The sequence below is a fragment of the Muntiacus reevesi genome, chromosome 16 (assembly GCF_963930625.1).
Source record: "Muntiacus reevesi chromosome 16, mMunRee1.1, whole genome shotgun sequence".
NCBI classification, from domain to species: Eukaryota; Metazoa; Chordata; class Mammalia; order Artiodactyla; family Cervidae; genus Muntiacus; species Muntiacus reevesi.
The window spans coordinates 31994788-32015525 of NC_089264.1; the positions used below are offsets into that span (position 1 = coordinate 31994788).

General features: G+C 34.0%; 1 protein-coding gene and 1 pseudogene across 1 annotated transcript in view; both read right to left on the reverse strand.

Moving 5' to 3' along the window:
• CCSER1 (coiled-coil serine rich protein 1) overlaps nucleotides 1-20738 on the reverse strand; it is a 1376611-nt gene that overhangs the window by 402155 nt on the left and 953718 nt on the right. The gene's annotated exons all lie outside the window — the stretch shown is intronic.
• Nucleotides 3547-3701, reverse strand: LOC136148164 (U2 spliceosomal RNA; annotated as a pseudogene).

Consider the following 20738-nt stretch of genomic DNA (forward strand, 5'->3'; position numbering starts at 1 on the left):
GATGGGAGTTAGAAGGGCTTTATAAGCAAACATCAGTCAGCTCAGTTCAGTCGCTCAGTCTTATCCGACTCTTTGTGACCCCATGAGCTGTAGCATGACATAGTCTATAACTGGTTACTAACAAGAGAAAAATAACATAAATAACTGCCTTCATCCAGTAACCAGGACATTTACTTGTGAATATCTTTTGCTTCTCCTTCCCCAACTCCCTCTCTTCTTCCTTATCTTCCTCTGTCTCCAGCTTTACTTTGCCTCTCTCTCTCCCCTATGTGCATATATAATATTTTTATTGAATTATTACTTACTTGAATATAAGTTGTAGATTGTCATTGTTCAGTCAATCAGTCATGTCTGACTCTTTGTGACACCATGGACTGCAGCACGCCAGACTTCCCTGTCCTTCACTATCTCCTGGATAGAGCTTGCTCAAACTCTAGTCCATTGAGTCAGTGATGCCATCCAATCATCTCATCCTCTGTCATCCCCTTCTCCTCCTGCTTTCAATCTTCAGGCAGATGCTTTACCATCTGAGCCACCAGGGAAGTCCTCAATCTTTCCCAGCATCATGGTTTTTCCTAATGAGTCAGCTCTTTGAATCAGGTGGCCAAAGTATTGGAGCTTCAGCATCAGTCCTTCCAATGAATAGTCAGGACTAATTTCCTTTATTATTGACTAGTTTGATCTCCTTGTAGTCCAAGAGACTCTCAAGAGTCTTCTCCAACACCACAGTTCAAAAGCATCAATTCTTCGGTGCTCAGCTTTCTTTATGGTCTAACTCTCACATCCATACATGACTACTGGAAAAACCATAGCCTTGACTACACAGACCTTTGTCGGCAAAGTAACATCTCTGCTTTTTAATATGCTGTCGAGGTTTCTCACAACATTTCTTCCAAGGAACAAGCACCTTTTAATATCATGGCTGCAGACATTTTCCACAGTGATTTTGAAGCCCAAGAAAATACAAACATAAGTTTGAGCAAGTTCCGGGAGATGGTGAAGCACAGGGATGCCTGGCGTGCTGCAGTCCATGGGGTCACAAAGTGTCAGACACAACTGAACAACTGAACAAATTCTATGGTAAAGAAGAATTTTACCATCTCTTATTTGATAGTTAATAGCTAATTTTATGTCAGTAGGGGCTCAAGAGTTTCTGTTTTATTCAATAAGCAACAATTTCTTCCATCAGTATTTATTTTGTTGCTCATAGTGTCTTAGATTTGCTCAGGAAGATTCTTCAGGCTAGCCTATTTTTTTTTTTTTTTTTTTTTTTGACAACGCTTCATCTTTTGAGTACTGGTTTGTAAAGCAGGCTTATGTGTAGACTCAACTTGGATTTTTGCTGCTCCACCCCTGAAACCAATCATTATTCCAAAAGCTCTGTGTCTTTCATATTTAAAATCTGGGTGCTTAGAAAACATTGTGTCTGGATGTCATTGCCTGCTGGCTCTCTCAAAAGACAAACCTAGGATATATGTGTATTTTTTTTCATAAGCACACACACACACAGACACCCATTAACATTAATTTTTTTCTCTCTATTAAAAATCAAAAGGTCATGTCAATGCCTTGAAGTCGAACCAAACATCATAGATGTCAACCTGCCCTCATTACTTCCATAGTTGTAAATCTCTAACAGTGTGAAGTCAATGCCCATCATCATTAGTATAATTATTTGCTTGCACTCTTTCACCTGCTTTCTCACCCTATTGAGTCCTCAGGCCTACAGGTGATGATGACACCTCTTAAGTCCCGAATTCTCTTTGTTCCTGGCTTTTCTGATCTAACTTCAAAAGAATGGAAAGAAAAGAGAACAGAGGAAAGAGATTGCAAGTGAAGAATAAAAGGGAACAAAATCAATTAATATTTTTCAAAGAAAAGAAAGGAGAACAGAAGATAAGAAAGAGGAAGAATGAGAGCAAAAACTATCACTTGGATAACAATATCCAGGGCTCTTCAATCTTTTAAATACAATTTGAAATTTTGGAATTTAGTTTCAATATGCTAGTGAGTTTGTTTCAAACACAGATAAAGTCTCAGCCCAATCAGGGCTAATTCTCAAGAAGTACAAACCTAAATTATATTAGGAAGAAAATTATTTCATTTTTCTTATTAATTGTTGACCTAGACTTCATACATTCTAAGAGTTAAGGAGTATTAAGTCTCTAAAATGTCATGTATTTTAAGATTAGGAGTAGTATTTTTCCCCTTTTACATGTGAAATCATCTATTCTAAACCAGTAGTTCTATCTCAAAGGTAACTACTTCCACAAAACTGTCCCAATATTCCAAGAAATGTTTAGATGCTGCTTTGAAATGAGCACCCAAATCTATGCTTTACCCCAAGAGAAGACATAAGTGTGACTGCCTATATTTGTTTGCTGCACTTGAGTGTGAACTCCTTGATGGCAGCGATGTTCATCTCTTTCATTTTTATATTGTAACACTAACAGATATCTTAGGAAAAAAAAAAGTTGCTCAATAAACATCTACCCAGAGAATGAGCAGATGGATTCTTCAGACCTCATTCCACGTCAGGACAATTGTGAAATCAATCTGAAGTTACAAGGAGTCCTCTACTGCTATAATATTAGCATTTACATATCCTAGTGTCAGTTTCCTAATTTAGATTCAGTCCTGCATTGTGCACACGCTTACATTAATGCCCTCTATGACCTTTTGTACATTATAAGAATTCTTATTCATCTTATATTTGTGTGGGTTTTTTATTGACTTCCTAAATTAATAAGCTATACACCAGTCACCCTTGAACTTCATTTTATTAAGCTACCAAGGTCATTTGAACTATGCAAAATTCATTTCTCTAATAGAACAACAAACCAATTTGAACTTCTGTCACTTTTAAAAATGATGAATATACTCCTTACTCATTTCCCAGGTCTCTTTATAAGATAATTGAATGCACTGGGTTTCCATTTTGATAAAATCTGCAGTTGTTTGGAATTCTATATTCAGATGTACTGTGTGAAAAGCTTTGGTGTCTGTTATCTTTTAATCTTTGAAACAGCACATAAACTTGGTATTTTCATCTTCATTTTAAAGTTGAGATATATGAGTTAAGATATTCTCAATGACTTACCCAAAATCAACAGAGCCAGTAAGTGGCTGAATGGCTGCTCTACCTCAGGGGATCAACTCTATATCATGTGCCTTTCACTGTCCCACTTCTCATTTCTCCAGTTTTTTAATTTTGAAATGTTTCAAACCTACTGAAAAGTTGGAAAACTAATTCAGTGATGGTTGGTATACTCTTCATCTAGATTCACTAAATGTTACCACTTGTTTTGTCTCTTGCTCTTATCTGATTTTCTTTTTCTCATGCTCTCTCTAGATGGATACAGACAGATACACACACACACTCAGATATAGCTTCTTAAGTAGTTGCATAATATGATATTTCATGTTTAAATAATTCAGTATTTAAGAACAAGGACATTATATGTTGTTTGCATACATATTACCTACATAATGTCCTTTCCACAAATAACCTGAATCAATGAGGAAACTATCAGACAAAACCAGATATAGAAGTGTCCTACACAACATAATATAGGTAGAACCTTCAAAAATATTAATGTCACAAGACATCCAAAAAGAAGGAAGGACTATTTTAGATGAATGAAGATTAAAGTACCATGAAAACACTACACTTGATCTTAGCCAAAAGGCCGAGAAGCGATGAAAGTACCATGAAAATAAAATAGATGAATCTTAACTAGATCTTATGCTGAGAAAATAAAATTAAAAAAGCTATGAATGACATTTCAAGGCAGTCAGGAAAATGTGAATATAGGTGGTACATTGTACATGCGTGCATTCTTAGTCATGTCTGACACTTTCGCCTGCATCCATGGGATTTTCCAGGGAAGAATACTGGAGTGGCTTGTCATTTTCTCTTCCAGGGGATCTTCGTGATGACTCAGGGATAGAACCTGTGTCTCCTGTACTGTCAGGAAAATTCTTTACCACTGAACCAGCTGGGAAGCTTGGGTGGCATATTAGATGATGTTATTCCATTATTCACTCCACTGCTTATCAAAACCAAAGTAAGTATTTCTAAAGCACTTCTTTTCATAATATGTATCTCTAGATATGCAGATACAAAATAGAAAAGAATTGTATGTTCTTTTAATATACATGTACACATATAAAGACCACAGGGATTATACGTTTTTATTATTTTTGTGTATATAGTTTGTGAATGTCTATTTCATGCCTATTCATGATGCATCAACCTTTTAGATAGAGCAACGGAAAAAATGAGGTATATAAAATGTTTTAACAGATTGGTATGTCTAATAAAAAAGATAACCAAGAACAATTTAATTTCCCAAACTTTGTCATATGTTCAGATCTTTAACTAGTCATTACTTGTATTAGCAATTTATGTTAGACAATTGGTTATTTCCTTTCCGATAGTGGGTAAATAGTTAATTGTTTTTCTTGCTATATACAAAGTTTTTTGTCAGCTGTTCAGTCATATAACCAAGTAAGCCTTTGAAAGAATCAGTGAGGTGTTAGTTGAGACTATTAAACATCTCAAATTTATTTTCTCATAGCATTTTAGATACATATATTTGAATTATATAAAATATCTTACAATGTAAAGATGAGAGGTTGTATAAGACCCAAGAAGGGGAGAAAGGACACATAGGAAAAGAGCAGATCACTATGATAAATCTTTAGGATTGACAAAAGCCTGTTCAGGTATAAAACAATTTCCTTTCTTATCTAGTCACACTGGGGAATATTATGAAGTTCAGGTATAAATTGGACAGTCTATGAAAGTTCAAGTTGGAATATACTGTGAACATTTTTAATGATACAGGAGAGATTTAAACAGTGATTCTTTTTGCTGAATATCATGCATTTAAAACAAACAGAAACAAGCAACTTGAATTTTGTTATTTACAAAAAAAAGTTCTCAAAATCTGCTGACATAGGACCTGATGATTTCTTAAATCAATTGAAATTGAATTTAAAAATCACCAACAAAGCTACATCACCCCCTTTTACACCGTACTACTTGATTTTTCTTAAACAGGTATTCAAAAAAGTATGTTAGAACCTGAGAAGAGTTTATAAGAGCTCTCTTTATAATTGAAATTATCATTCCTAAAACATTTTTTGAACTGAATTTAAACAAGGATTAGAAAAAGATGACATGTAAATAAAGAAAGTCACTTCAACGGGAAAATTTGATGCCTAGAATTTTAAAGTTCCTAATAAATACAGTTTCTAGTTAAGTTCCTCAATGTAGATGAAAGAGAATGTACCCATCATTTTCTCAAGATGATGATCAGCATATTACTGTGCATTATTATAGCCATTTTCCCTTACTTTACTCTTGTCTTTATTAGCTCAGTTAATGATATTGTTGAATTTCTGTATTCAATCCTGGAGTTATCTCTGTCTGTTCCCTCATTCTTCATGTCCAAGAGACCACTGGTGATGACTGTGCTTCATTTGAAATTCTTCTCATACCCATCCCTCTGCTCACTCTTCCTTTGTCTCTATACTTTAATTTTTCCTTGTGCCTCATTGTTGCATCAACCTCTTATTATTTCTTTGTTACTTGTTTGTACACCCTCTAACTTCTCCCATACTTTATCTCCAGAGTTCTTTAAAATACAGCTCTTATCTTGTTACTTCTCAGTCTGACTTAGGTGGTTACTATCCTTTCTCCAATTTCTTTCTTGCTAATACAAACCAGATTTTGTTCACATATCAGGTGGCCTCTTCTCTGGTGGAATCTAGGAACCATTCATCTAGGATGGTTCCATTCCTATATCACTGATCATTTTCTGAATAGATTGGTTGAAGGATTTATCCACTGACACAGGAGGAAGGGTCTACTGGGTATAATTTCTAGGTAAAGTTTTTATAAAGAACATTAAAAAAAAAAAATAAAACGCTTTAGCTCCTACCTTTGGACACTGCTGACTGTGAATGTGATACCTGAAGTTAGTTCAGTGATATAGAAATAATTAGGGGAAAGAATTATAGAGAAGTAGAGGTGAACGCATGCTTTCACTGTATGATTCAATTCACTATTCTGAGTCCACCTTATCTGTAGGCCTTCTTGCTATGTAAGCAAAGAAATGTTCCAGTTTTACTTTCAAATACTTGAAACACGAACACATCATACTTGCATCTCCTAACTCCCCCAACTAGGTGACTAGACTACAATTTTTTTTTTAAGTAGAAGAGGCTTTGATTGGGCCTATAGTAAATTCAGGAAGGAACTGATAAAGTACTGACATTTAAATTTATTTAGTTTTGTGAAATGTAAAAATCTTTTTAAGTTGAAGGAGAGAACAAAATTGAATATAAGAGCCTCACAAAATGAAGGAACCACTAAAGTTTATAAAAGAATACAATGGATTTGGTTTTTGTTATTGGCCTGATAGACAGGGGTTAAAGAGACAGAAACAGAGGGGACTGATGGAGGAGAAAGCATGTGAGACTGGGTCAGAGCAGATGTTAGTGGAGGATGATGTCGAGCAGCATCCTCATGGCAGAGCCCAGATGATAGACTTGGCATAAGCGCTCAGTTTCACGTGGGAGAGCAGCCATAGGACTAACAGGATTAAACCTAGCACTTCACATTCTCTGGGGCCTGCCATAAATATTTTATCAGAGCACTTTCCAAAAGGACTAAGAGTTCAGGAGTGTTGTAAATGCAATGGGAATTTGAGCATTTATGTTAATGTGACCTTATACGTACCCAAAAGCAATATGATTTTTGACATCTGAGGCACATCAATATTCCATTGTATCTATAACAATACCTTTTACCTAGTAGGCGGAGAAGGAAATAGCAACCCACTCCAGTACTCTTGCCTAGAGAATTCTGTGGACAGAGGAGCCTGGTGGACTGCTGTCCATGGGGTCGCATAGAGCAGACATGACTGAAGCGACTTAGCATGTATGCATGCATTGGAGAAGGAAATGCAACCCACTCCAGTATTTTTGCCTGGAGAATCCCAGGGACAGAGGAGCCTGGTGGGCTGCTGTCTGTGGGGTCGCACAGAGTCAGACACGACTGAAGTGACTTAGCAGCAGCAGCAGCAGCAGCAGCGTACCTAGTAGGAGTGCAAGGACTTGACGGAACCAAGTACATTTATCTAATTCTTTGATTAACCAAGACCAGTCAGTACATCCCTTGGTCATCACTCAGGAGACAGAATTACCCTGAGTTGGGAAATAAATAGTTTATTAACTTCGAGACAATTTTACAAATAAATACAGTAGTAAAACACCTAATAAAAGCACTGACAGTTTTCTTTTTTTCCCAAGAGCAAAATATATAAAAGATCACAAAAAAGTAGCAAGGGCATTCAAAATCTCCAATTTGTAGAAATTTTTAAAATTACCACACTGCAAATGCAAATTTGTGCCTGCAACACTTTGCTGTCAAAAGAAAATTGATCTCTGTGTGAATGATAATACTTAAGCTCATGGCCTTTCTGAGGAAATGCACCTGCAGCAAAATGACAAATGAGGGCAGGCCGATTATTTGGCACATGGACAGTACGGTTACAGGAACCTGTTTTGAAACAGAAGGAGCACAGTCTCCTGAATAGTAAACCTGATTAAATTCACATTTTTTTTTGATATTTCAATTCTTTTTCATACACTGCTTGAATTTACTTTATCTGTAAGATCCCCTTACAGATTTCAGAGAGGAATCAGGAGGATTTGTATGTTATTTGCAGATTTCAATAGTGAAAGCACTGAGGCTTCCTGGCCAACCACGTCTCCCTGATTTTACGAGAGGACATAGGGTTCAGCTTGTTGTTCTCTAGGGAATGATGGCAGCAGGGACTGAGTCCATTACAAAGAGCTCTTTCCAAACTCAGGATAAATGGTCCTTGTCATAAGGCATCTTCCTAGACATTTTTGCTTTTGTGACTCTATTTTGCTCCTGAATGACAACAAAAATGTATCCTGAAAAATCTATCTTGTCCACTTTAAGTTTTTGCATACAGGTACCACATCTTCAATCTCAGATTTACTTTTCATGCTATTAATAATTGTGTTGAGTCTTTACCGTGAAGTATATAGAGCTACACAGTTAGTAATAAGGATAGCATAATTGATGATCCCAAATTTGTGACAGAATAGTTGCTTTTATCTCAATTGTCTGCAATCCTTATAAAAATTCATTCACAAATATATTCCTTTTCATATTGTGTATTCTATAAATGAATATATGAAAAATTAAAAGTACTTTATCATGCCAAATTATGACTATCACCTAATGAACAAAATGACACAAATTAGTCTTATTTTAGGGCCATGCAATTTCATGTTTGAAATCTTCCCTTCTTTTTTGATTATTTAGTTTACTCTATGGTATTAAGCCATAAAACCACATTTTGTGAAAAACATTTGGTAATGTGGAAACTGACAAAGGTTTGAACATTTTTATCATTGAAAATATAAAAATTCAAATGTTAGCCTATACTACATACAGATATAGTAAAACAAAAAATATGTAAAAAAAATTACTAAAAGTTGCACAGTGTGTTGGAGTTATGGCATGCTTCTCCACTTAAATTTCCTCTTCTAACTTTTCTTGTGTAAGTATAAAAGGAAAATATGAGTAATCTCCTACTTGCTGGAGAGTTAACTGTTATCTTTATATTTTAAATTTTACAGATTTATTTTATTCATTTTGTTTTCACATATTTCCTACAGTTATGACAGTAAAGTTGCATTACCTTTATTATTAGAAAAAAGTTATCTTAAAACACTATATATGAAAAATTTACTTTTAGATAGAACCTATTCAGAGATCTCACTATGATTTATTTGTGGATTTTTTCTATTATCAGAATAAATGGATAGATATTAAGTGTCTATCTATTCAAATATTCTCTCAGTCTATTTACTATCTAAAATGTGCATGAAAGCAAAAGTTTTTTAGAAGACTACACATTTTATATATTCTGGGCTTAAACTTAGACTTTTATTAGGTCTCTTGCGATTTACTGAGGCACTGAATTTGAAATAAGTAGCATGTAGAGATAGAAAGATAGTTTAAAGGAGGATAACAGAATCAGGTTAAATCATAAAAGAAGGCTTTTCTCTTGTTTAAGATATGTCAGTGGAAATTTTACAGTGGATCAAGGTTTGATGTCGTAAAATGTAAATCCACCGCAGAAAAAGACTGATTCTCACTTCATGATGCTTACCTTTATGCAACTCTTCTCAACTCTGGTTACTGAGACTTAGGAAACCAATCATGAAAATCTGTTGATTCAGTTGCTCATTCATACAAATTAAATGAGCATCTACTTTTATGTCAGATATTGTTCTAGGTGCTAAGATATAAAAATAAGGAAACGCACAGAGAACAGACTTGTGCTTACCAAGGGGGAAGCATAGATGGGGGGATGGAGTAAGAGTTTGGGACAAGCAAATGCACAGTATGATGTATGGAATGAATAAACAACAAGGTCCTATTGTATACCATAGGAAACTATATTCAATATCCTATGATAAACTACAATGGAAAAGAATATGAAAAAGAATGTGCGTGTGTGTGTGTGTGTATATATAACAGAAATACAGTGCTGTAAAGCAGAAATTAACATTGTAAATCAGCTATCCTTTAATACAAAGAATTAAAACAACAGTGACATGGTTCTCATATTCAAAGAGTTTATCACATTGAGACTTGATTATGAATTAATCAGGTTGTTTATTGCACTATGTACCATGATCGAGACAAGACTAGCTCAGACTGGGAGCACAAATGAGCAACAGCTACGTCAGTGAGGGGGATGAGGGAGATGGTGACGCTTGAGTCAAGTCTTAAAGCGTTTCTCAGTGTTCCTCAGATGGAAAATGCCAATGGAGTGAAGAGGACATTGAACTGTGTTTGGAACAGAGATGATAGCTGCATGTGTAAAGGCATGTAGGTAAGAGGGATTATGTATTCAGTTCGTAGGATGAGATTCATAGGAAAATATGCATCCTTAATTTAATAAGTGAGACATAATTTTTAAGATAAGCAATGAAAGATTTCTTATGCTATTATATTTATATTTTCATTTGCATTGATGTATCTCCCTTCTGAAGGGGATTAATGATAATATCTGAAAATTTTAAGGCAGTTAACACTCTACTACAGTTTAACAGCATTTAGAATAAAAAATACATTAACAATTAATATACAATGTGTGCATCAGGAAAGCATGCATAATTTTACTTTAGAGTAAGATAAATATATTTTAGCAACATATTCTAGCAATGAAATTCATAGGAGTCATAGAAAAGACAGATGCCATAATTCAAAGCAATTCTATTATTGCACTTAATCTGTGCCAGTGTGTTCTGCTCACAGTGAATATGAACTCTTTATAATGGCATATAATTAGATAAACAAAAGAATGGACAGCAAAAAATATTGAGGCAATGCCAGTCCACTAGTTCTGGGTTTAATTAAATTAGGTTGACACTATATCAATGTTAGTTCCAAAATACTGACTGTAATTTCATTAATCTGTCTCAGTTACATACAGCCAATTTTAAGGTACTCTCCTTTTATAAATTGTTATAGTGACAAAATTAAACAACTGAATTTTAACTTTCTTCAACTAATACAGAAGCAACTGTAAGGGGACAGAATTAGGGATAATGTATAGCTATTCTGAAAAAAAGAAGCTATATCATACAATGCATCTAATTATAAGGAAAAGGAGAGTTTAAGCAACTTCCCTAGATTCAAACTAGGATTTATGATATTAAAGAGTACTTAGTAGATGCCTAGTCTGCGCCAGCCCTCATGTCAGACTCCAGGTTTCCTGACTCCATTTTATAACATGTAACATTTAAATGACATGCCATAATTAGGTACAATGGTGATTATCTCATTTTATATTAAATAGCCCTCTTCACTTATAAAATGACTACACTCATGCAAAAACTCTGATTCCTAGAAAAGCATTTAAATTACAACAAAGAATTAAACTATTTTGGAAAATAATTTACTGCTTCTTTTGTATTTTTTATCACAAGTAATTTCTTGAGTGAAAAATATTTTTATGTTGCAGCTCTGTAATGAATCTAACTAATCAAACTCCAAAGTGAGTAATGAGACAAATGTGAAATATTTAATGAAAACTATGCTATTTGAAGGAAAATCAATTTGTTCATAAAATCCATGGGTATGTTCATTGGCTCAGATATAGTAAAAGAACAGAAATGAGATGTACTTGCTTTTCATAACATACCATTGAACAAACATGTCTACAGCACAATAGAGGTCCAGATATAATTTTTCCCACTGTTCTTCTAGTATTTATTCAATAGAATAGAAATCTTCTGCCTTCTATGAGAATTTGGCAAAGTTCCATTAATTTTCTGCTCAAATTTAGAGAAAGTCATTTGAAGTAATGAAATAGCCTTGATTCAGAAATTAATACTTTTCATTATAAGATGTCAATCATAAAACTCTTAGAGAAAAACATAGAACACTGACATAAAGCATAGCAAAATCTTTCTTGACCCACCTTCTAGAATAATGAAAATAAAAACAAAAAATGGGATCTAATTAAACTGAAAAGCTTTTGCATAGCAAATAAAACTATAAATAAGATGAAAAGACAATATATCAGTGTGGGATGGTGGGGTGGGAGGGAGGACCAATAGGGAGGAGATATATGTATATGTATAGCTGAGTCACTTCATTGTATAGCAGAAACTAAGAAAATACTTTAAAACAACTATACCCCAATTAAAAAATAAAAAATCAACACTACTACCTTCCTTCAAGGTAAGAATTGTACTGTATCAGGCCTATTCAGTGACTGTAGGCTTTCAGGAGGGAAGGATATTGTGGTCAGATTTTCACTTTTTATATTAATAAATGCTCTTTCCTAATATGCTTAGTTAGGGGCAGGGACACAGAAAAATATTATTTGTCTTTAATCTTTTTGGTAATTAGTTAAAGGTACTGTTATCTCTTTGGAATATGAAAGCAAAAACTACCAAAGGAATATGACCCATGTTTATAGTGATGAGCTGTGGTTACCACTTGTTTCAGATTATATTTGATAGAGTTTCTCCTAGCTTTTGTTCTTTGCATCATTTCAAAAGTAGGAATCTTCTGAGATTCATGTTTAATTGATAGAAAACATGTTTGATATTTCCATATGATTTTTCAAGTTATACATTACTAAGGCACCAAAATACGTGGAAAATTCAGAAAAAATATCAAGCTGCTGAAATATGTTAGACATTAATAATGAATTGTAAATCTTCAAGGAAATGTTGATCACTAAGCTCAACAAACGAGGGCCAGTAGTAAATTATCTTGGTGCCTCCCCCTCCCCCCCACACACAGATTGCTCTGTGGTAAGGAATCTGCCTGCAGTACAGGAGACACAGGGGACATAGGTTCATTCCCTGGGTCAGGCAGATACCTACAAGGAGAAAATGGCAACCCGCTCCAGTACTCTTGCCTGGAAAATTCCATGGTGAGGAGCCTGCAGGACAACATCATGGGGTTTTCAAAGAATTGAACATGGTTGAGCCTGAGCATTAGTAGATTACCTGGTTTGGTCAATAATTACTTCTGTATCTATGAGTCTGCAAAGTTAATAGAGCACAGGTTAAGACTTAGTGATAGTATCAAGGAGTCCATTAGTATTCACTACTGACGTTTTAAAACCCAAATCTTAACCAATCAGGATTCATTTGTACAATAACTTATGAAGACATGCACATGTTCCTGAAATACAACTAGGCCCTCAGAATCCAATCTATTCCATGTAACAAAGTAGAATATGTTTATAAAATATTTTTTTAAATAATTTTAAAATTAAAAAATAATTTTGGGGGATAAATAAACCACACAACTATTTCTTCTTCAATCTCTCTGAAATGGGTGAAACTCTTTTGACCAAAATGATCTTTCACATGTAAAATGGGTTGGCATAATAAGCATCACATATGCAATGAATCATTTTGTTTTTTTGTATATTGACTTGATTTTTTAAAAATTTCATTACAGTATTGTTAATTTACAATATTGTGCTAGTTTTAGATGCACAGCCAAGTGAATCAGATATATATATATATATGACAAAATTAGAAATTATTTATAGATGTCAGAATAAATCAACTAGACATTACTTTAGGGAAGATAGCCTTAAATTATTTTAGGGAAGATATTCTTAATTACCATATAAGGCTCTCTAATATTTTAGAGTAGAAAGGATAATCCTTATTTAATGAGAGAAAACATATATGAAAACATCAAGATTATAAAAAGCTAGGAATAAAAGTAAATAATATTTTCATTTTATAGCTTTAAATATATATTAAGCAGAAACAGCTATACAAATATTTTAGTTTTCTCTAAAAGTAAGTTTGGGAACATTTCAAACTTCAGGTATAGCTGCTTCTAGCAGGTAAAATACAAATGCATGTATGTAATATGTCTATGTTCTATCCTGAAAGTCTATGTTCTATCTTATTTTAAGAAATAAAGTACTTGGGAGTTGTGTTGTCCTTTAAAGTGAAAAATGGAAAAAAATGATTATTCATTCAGGAACTTTTTGAACTCTAGATGCTAGGGTTTATGACCCAGAAATGAACTGTATATAGTTTCTTCTCTGAATTTACTTGTAACCAAAAAGATAAACTTTTAAAAATATCTAACTCTAGTAATTATATGGTAATATATCTATTGCACATATCTTTGCAAATATATCTATGATAAAATAAATAGACATCATAACCAATTGTATTGCAGGTATAAATTATATTTTGTAAAGTACTTTTTTTAAGTAAAGGATTGTTTATTTTTAATCAATATTTATTGGTATGAATCACCTAAAAGTTTAAAAAGAAGTATATTTTCACTCAGAATTCCTATTTATGATTAGATGCTAAAATTAATAATGTATATTGTGAAAACCTGAGAAAGGTATTTTCATTCAATTGATGGTGACATGGCACATAGTCAAAGCGAAATATTTTTAATTTATTTTTATGTAGTATCACTTGTCATTAAAATGGTAAAAGTAACTATTAGTCATACTCTTCTCCTATAACAGGAAGAAAATATGGAGCATTTCCTCTTAGCTAACAGCTTCTTCACCTGATGCAGCATATAGGTTTGAAATGGTAGACTGTTTGAAGTGACAGAATTTAGACAAACCTTTAAAAAAAAATTGACTATGTTATTAGAATAATTAATATTCAAGAATAAGAACTAAGAACAAAAACAAGTCATTTTTCATTATTATTTTACCTTTATGAATCTAATCATCAAAATAATAATAGTAGGAAAAAGGTTACAAAAGATCATTTGCATTATTGAACTTGATAATATAAATCTCCAATGGGAGGTGGGAAGGAGAAATATTTAAAGTCCCCACAGGAGGACAAAAGATGCAGAACTCAGTTAACAAAGTCCAAATATTCAAATTAAAACATCAAAACCCTTTAAACACCCAGTTTTCTATGGCCCGTTTCCAAATCAGAATAAGAGAGTGGCACAGGGTAAAATTGGGGTAGAGAAACTGGAAGAGGGAGAGGAAAGGGGTGGAGGAAGAGAGAGGGATTCAAGAATACAAAGAATACAGAAAAGAAAACAAATGGCTTTGAGGTACTCATTCTTTCCTCTTGAAATCTTTCTTTGATTATTAACACCATCTTAATGTTATTTTGTTTCTAACTGTTTCTGATTGTTTTTCTATCTCCATCTCAGGTTTCTTCTCTAATCATACCGGACATTTAAATACAGTCAAGGATCCATTCTTGGTGATCTGCATATTTTTCTTGCACCCTGAAAATCTCAATTTCTCTCCTGGATTCAACTATCCCATGTTTGAAGATGCCATACTAGAACTGTTCTGTCTTCTGATAGATTTCTTTCATGAACTTAACAGTGAGAATTTTCACTACTCATTCTATCTTTTAAAACTATTTAAAACTAAACAATCATACCACATTTCCCCTGAGTTCCTTACATTTCTCCAACAGTTAACCCTATCACACTTAAAACTTTGAAATCATTGTGGTTTCTTCCTTTCAGGTAACACTGAATTAGTACGTAAGATGGGTGAAATCAATCATCCTTCATATTAACTCTGCCCTCACTGTCTTTCAGCTTTTGTCATTACCATGTTGATATAAGAATAAGTAGACAATTACATAGTGAAATTTTGTCTTTCTCTGAAGCCTATGTCTCATACAGTTACTTCCATAAACCATACACATATTTTGTTCCAACTATACTTCATTGGAAAAGACCCTGATGCTGGGAGGGATTGGGGGCAGGAGGAGGAGGGGACGACAGAGGATGAGAAGGCTGGATGGCATCACCGACCTGATGGACATGAGTTTGAGTGGACTCCGGAAGTTGGTGATGGACAACGAGGCCTGGCGTGCTGCGATTCATGGGGTCACAAAGAGTCAGACACGACTGAGCAACTGAACTGAACTGAACTGATACTTTGCTGAGGTCAAGAATCATGTTCAAAAATTTATTTAATTCTAATGGAATACTTTGATCATAGCAAGAATTAAATAAATACTGAATTAATAGATTAAAATTGGTATACATATAGATCCTTGAATATTATATGCAAATTACCATGTACATTATCATTAAAATGTAAATATGACCCCGATTTATCTATATTTACATATCTTATAAGTAACATCCCTTATACTTAACCAAGCTCAAATGATTTAGTCATCATGTAAATTCAGTTGCACAAGGCAGTATCTTTTGAAATTATGTAGGTGAAATTAGACAATTCATGAAACACTATAAGGTTTGGACATTCTTCACTTTTCTGAGCTTCCCAATATAGCCTGCTAAATAATTTTTTCATAGTAACTAGGAATTAGTTTTTAAAAACATAGCATACTCACACATGTTTATAAACATAAATGATATATCATATTTTATGTATAGATACATCTGTCTGACTACTTACTTACCTATAGCGATTATTTTACTTATCTGTGTACCTCTATAAACTTAGTTCCATTAACTCTGTTAACCATTATTTTATCCTCTTCTTAACATCTCAAAGATATATTTAGCAGCTTTCCAAATTCTATACATATGAATGAAGATTAATGTTAAAAGGTGGGTAGTCTAGCAATGTTCTCAGGGATTTGTTACTGGCTAAATATAAATATTTATTCATTAAATATATATTTAAATATATATTATATATATTCAATTGTATGAAAATATATAAAGAATGATAGTTCATTTTAGGGTTAACACTATGAATCAAACAAAATATCTAAGACAAAAGAGGCTAAGACAAGGTTGAAAGAGCATTACATTCTAAATGGCTAATTTTCTTCTTTGTTCACAAATGGAGATTAATCAAAATTTTCTTGAAACCTTCTGTCAAGGCTTGGCAGTAATCATATTCATTTCCAAATATAGGGTAAACGTATTATGGGAATGATTTGGCAGAAAAGAACATCTGCCCCCTTTTATACATGAGTATCAAAACTGCAGATTGCAACTTCAATAACTCACTTTTCCCATCTCTGTTAAAGAAGGAAGCTTATCTTTTAAACACTGACTGGCACATTCACTGGGAATCCTAGAGCACATTTTCCTTACCTAGCCTGCCTGCGGAGGAAATGAGGCTATATTATCATGGTTTCAAAATTTGAACAATCTACTTAAATTCATTATATAAAACATCTTCTGCCAAAAAACTGTTGGAAAATAGTTGATCATAATACTCATCTTCAAAATGACACTGTCTAACATTTACATCAACTAGAAAACTGCAAGTTAGATGTCATGCAAAGTATAATGTCATGGAGTATAATTATGAATGAAGCCTTTGTTCGTATAAACAGAAGGCATTCTTTGGGGAAATATAAATAGTGTTTATCCACAAAATTGTATTTCCCATTCAGTGCTTTAGCTTCCTATGAAGTTATCTAGTCTCCAAGAAACTTGAAGATTCGTCTCTATAACTACAGTTGTCACCTCTACCATAAACAGATAACCACAAAGGAGAAGAAAGACAGATAAGATGTTCATTAGAATTTCCTAAAATTTGTACTTTTACTTTTGGAGTACCCATATGTACAATTACATGCCTCTTTGCTTAGCAAACTATTAATGATAAAAAGAAAGTAATTCAGTCTGGAATATATCAACAGGAAAATCAAATATTTATTGGACATAACTAATATAGATACTTTGCTAACATACAATAAAACTTAGAATCATCCAAATATAAAATGACTGGCAACAGACTTGGGGTCTATATTTTGATACATCAAAGACAGCAGGCAAGTCAATCACTTGGGTGATAGAGAAGGAGTTGTTGAATTTCAGTAGAAAGTAAATAAGGATGATACAAATTACATATATTTTTTTCTTTTCTTAGTACTGAACTAAAATAAAGAATTAGGAAATAGGTTTTAAAGAAGATAAGTAACTTTTCAAAGGACATGGAAGCGATGAGTAGCAAAGTCAGCATTTTTCAAGTGTGGTCAACACCACAAAAACTGATGCTCTTGGTCATTTTTGTTTTCTGCCTCATGGTGCTGGTTGATTGTGAGTTAGTTGTTCAGTTAGTCCGACTATGCTACCCCATGGACTGTAGCCTGCCAGGCTTCTCTGTCCGTGGGATTTCCCAGCCACAAATACTGGAGTGAGTTTCTATTTCCTCTTCCAGGGGAGCTTCCCGACCCAGGAAGTGAACCCAGGTCTCCTACACCACAGGCAGACTATTTACTGTTGGAGCCACAGGGAAGTGGGACTCCATAAAATTCCCATTCCATGTAAGGCTACTGAAGCAAAGTACCTTTTAGAGCTTGAACTATGCAACCCTGCATGAAACACCTGGGAGACCACTGCTGCTGCTGTTGCTAAGTTGCTTCAGTCGTGTCCGACTCTGTGCGACCCCATAGACGGCAGCCCACCAGGCTCCCTCGTCCCTGGGATTCTCCAGGCAAGAACACTGGAGTGGGTTGCCATTTCCTTCACCAATGCGTGAAGTGAAGAGTGAAAGTGAAGCCGCTCAGTCGTGTCCAACTCTTTGTGACCCCATGGACTGCAGCCTTCCAGATTCCTCCCTCCTTAGGATTTTCTAGGCAAGAGTACTGGCTTGGCTTGCCATTGCCTTCTCTGATGGGAAACCACTAACGCATCTTTAAAAGATGGTTTTGCTCTCAACTTATAAAATCTGCTGATATGAATACACAATAAAGTACTTCTATCTACTTAATAAGCACTTTACACAGCACTTACTCTGCATCAGAATTATCCTAAGAACCTTATAAATACAAGCTATTTACTCCACAATAATTCTGAGTAGGTACTATACAAGAAGCCTGCGCATGAAGTTGACTACCTTGTTTTAGGTCATTCAACAAATAATAAAAGGTGAAGTCAGGATTTGAACCCATGCTGACTGGTTCAAGGCATAATATACGAAGATGCCTCTGCAAACTTACATTCAATAACAATATTCACAATCTCCAATTGTTTTTCAGTCCTGCTAAGACTCGGTTCAGTTCAGTTGCTTGATCATGTCTGACTCTTTGCAACCCCACGGACTGCAGCACGCCAGGCCTCCCTGTCCTTCACCAACTCTGCTGAGACTCAAGGCTCATTTATAGGAAACCAAGGTTTACATAGATAGATGGATGTTGTGGGAATGCATGATACTTTATTATTTCGATTTGTCAGCTCAGCACTAAAAGTCGATTGTTTCTATTTAGCTTCTTACCTGCAATCAGAACATTCTGCCATCAGGTGGTGGCCTTTTTATGGTTTGTGACCTGAATGGAGGTTTCCTTATTCTGTCAATGAATCATTGACAGACTTCACAGACTTTCTACTCAGTTTTCCGTTAGAGCAAACAAGGAAAAAACTCTATAAAAATTTAACTATAGTAAAATAGCTTAATAAATATAATAAACTATTAAAAATCACTAATGCCTCATTTAGGGTTAGGGTTAAAACTCATTCTTTTTCTTTTGAAATTATTTTTAAAAAATTTCCAAACCTTTCCACTCAGTGAATCTAATTATTTGCAATTATAAAAGGACCCCTGGGTTTTGTGATATTACTTGAGGAACAAAACAAGAAATCTATTGGCTAGTTTGTCCCTAACATTTCTGATCTGCACTTTTCTTTAACTATAGCAACAAAGGCAGCAGCAGCAACAAACACCTTTAAAACATTAATGATATAGATATCTTGTTCAAATGGTTTTGCATATTCAAGCTCTTTTAATGTTCACAATAACCCTATGAGGTAGATATTGTTATTACCTCCCATTTTAAGGATGAGAAAACAGAAGCACAATTTCTAATACTTTGCCATTGCTATTAGAGGAGCTAGTAAGTGACCCAGCTGGTATTTGCTCCAGGCCATTCTCCTCACTAAGCTGTCTTGTTTCTCCAGGTGTGCAATCTATATGTTATGGATTCCTGTAGCTTCCAGAGTGTTTTACATTTTCTTTCTTTGGTTTTCACTGCAAAACAGCAAGGATGCTTAGGGAGCATGAGAAAGAAGCCACTGAGTGACCACCACATTTTCCTCTATTATTATTATTATTTCTTAGTTTCAAGTATACAACACAGTGATTCAACATTTATATATGCATTATGGATAAACTGCTATAGTAAGCTGGTTGCTATACAAAGTTATCACAATATTATTATCCATATTCCCTATGCTATATATCTATGTGAGTTATTTATTTCATAAATTTGTACCTCTTAATTCTCTTCACCTATTTTGTCCAACTCCCCCCCTCCCCACCTCCCTCTCCTCTGGTGACGCCGTTTGTTTTCTGTATCTATAAGTCTGTTTTGTTTGTGTAGTTTTTTTAGATTTCACATATAACTGAAATTGTTTGGTATTTGCATTATTCTGTCCAACTTATTTCATCTAACTCTCTTGATTAACCCAAACATTTATTTATGGATTATATCTAGATAAAGAAATGCTTTGAGTGTGTACCTATACAAGGCAAAAGTAGAAAGCAAAAGGCGTGAGGAGTGAATACACAGAGTATTTCTCCAGACTTTATTACTTTTATTTTTTTAAATAAGTTGTTGCTATTTTCTGATAAGAAAGATGTACAAATTGGGCACATTTTATTTGAGAAATGTGTTGCTAATGACCTCACATAATTTAAAACTCTCTTAATTCAATGCAAATATTGATAAAGATTGATAGGTATTTTTGCTTATTTTCTAAAGAGATATATTTCTGTAGAAATCACATAAAAACCATTTATTATTCAGTTGGCACTTTGACTTTATGCTTTTCTTTATGCATTTCTAACACAGGGGTTTGACATTATTTCTAGTTTTTTGGAATAAATTGAAAATGTATTATTTTACATTGATAACTTGTAAACCACTTAATTTAATTTTACATAAAAGTCAAGCTCACTACACATAAAACATTAAGTGATGAAGATAACTGTTCCCATGGCTACATTAATTCCTCATCTTTAGAAATCTGTCAAAACTTAATCATGTTGTATATAAATGTACAATTTAAAATTAGTTGATGGTTTGACTACCATAAATAATTAGCAATAGAAAAAGCAAAAATATTAACAACCACTACTGAGACTGGCAGAAAGTTTAGACAGTCTGATACTGTACTGAAGGTGCTTAAACTAAAGAGAAGCTATAACTTAAGGGGATGTATAAAGGCACCTCTCAGCTTCCCAGGCGGT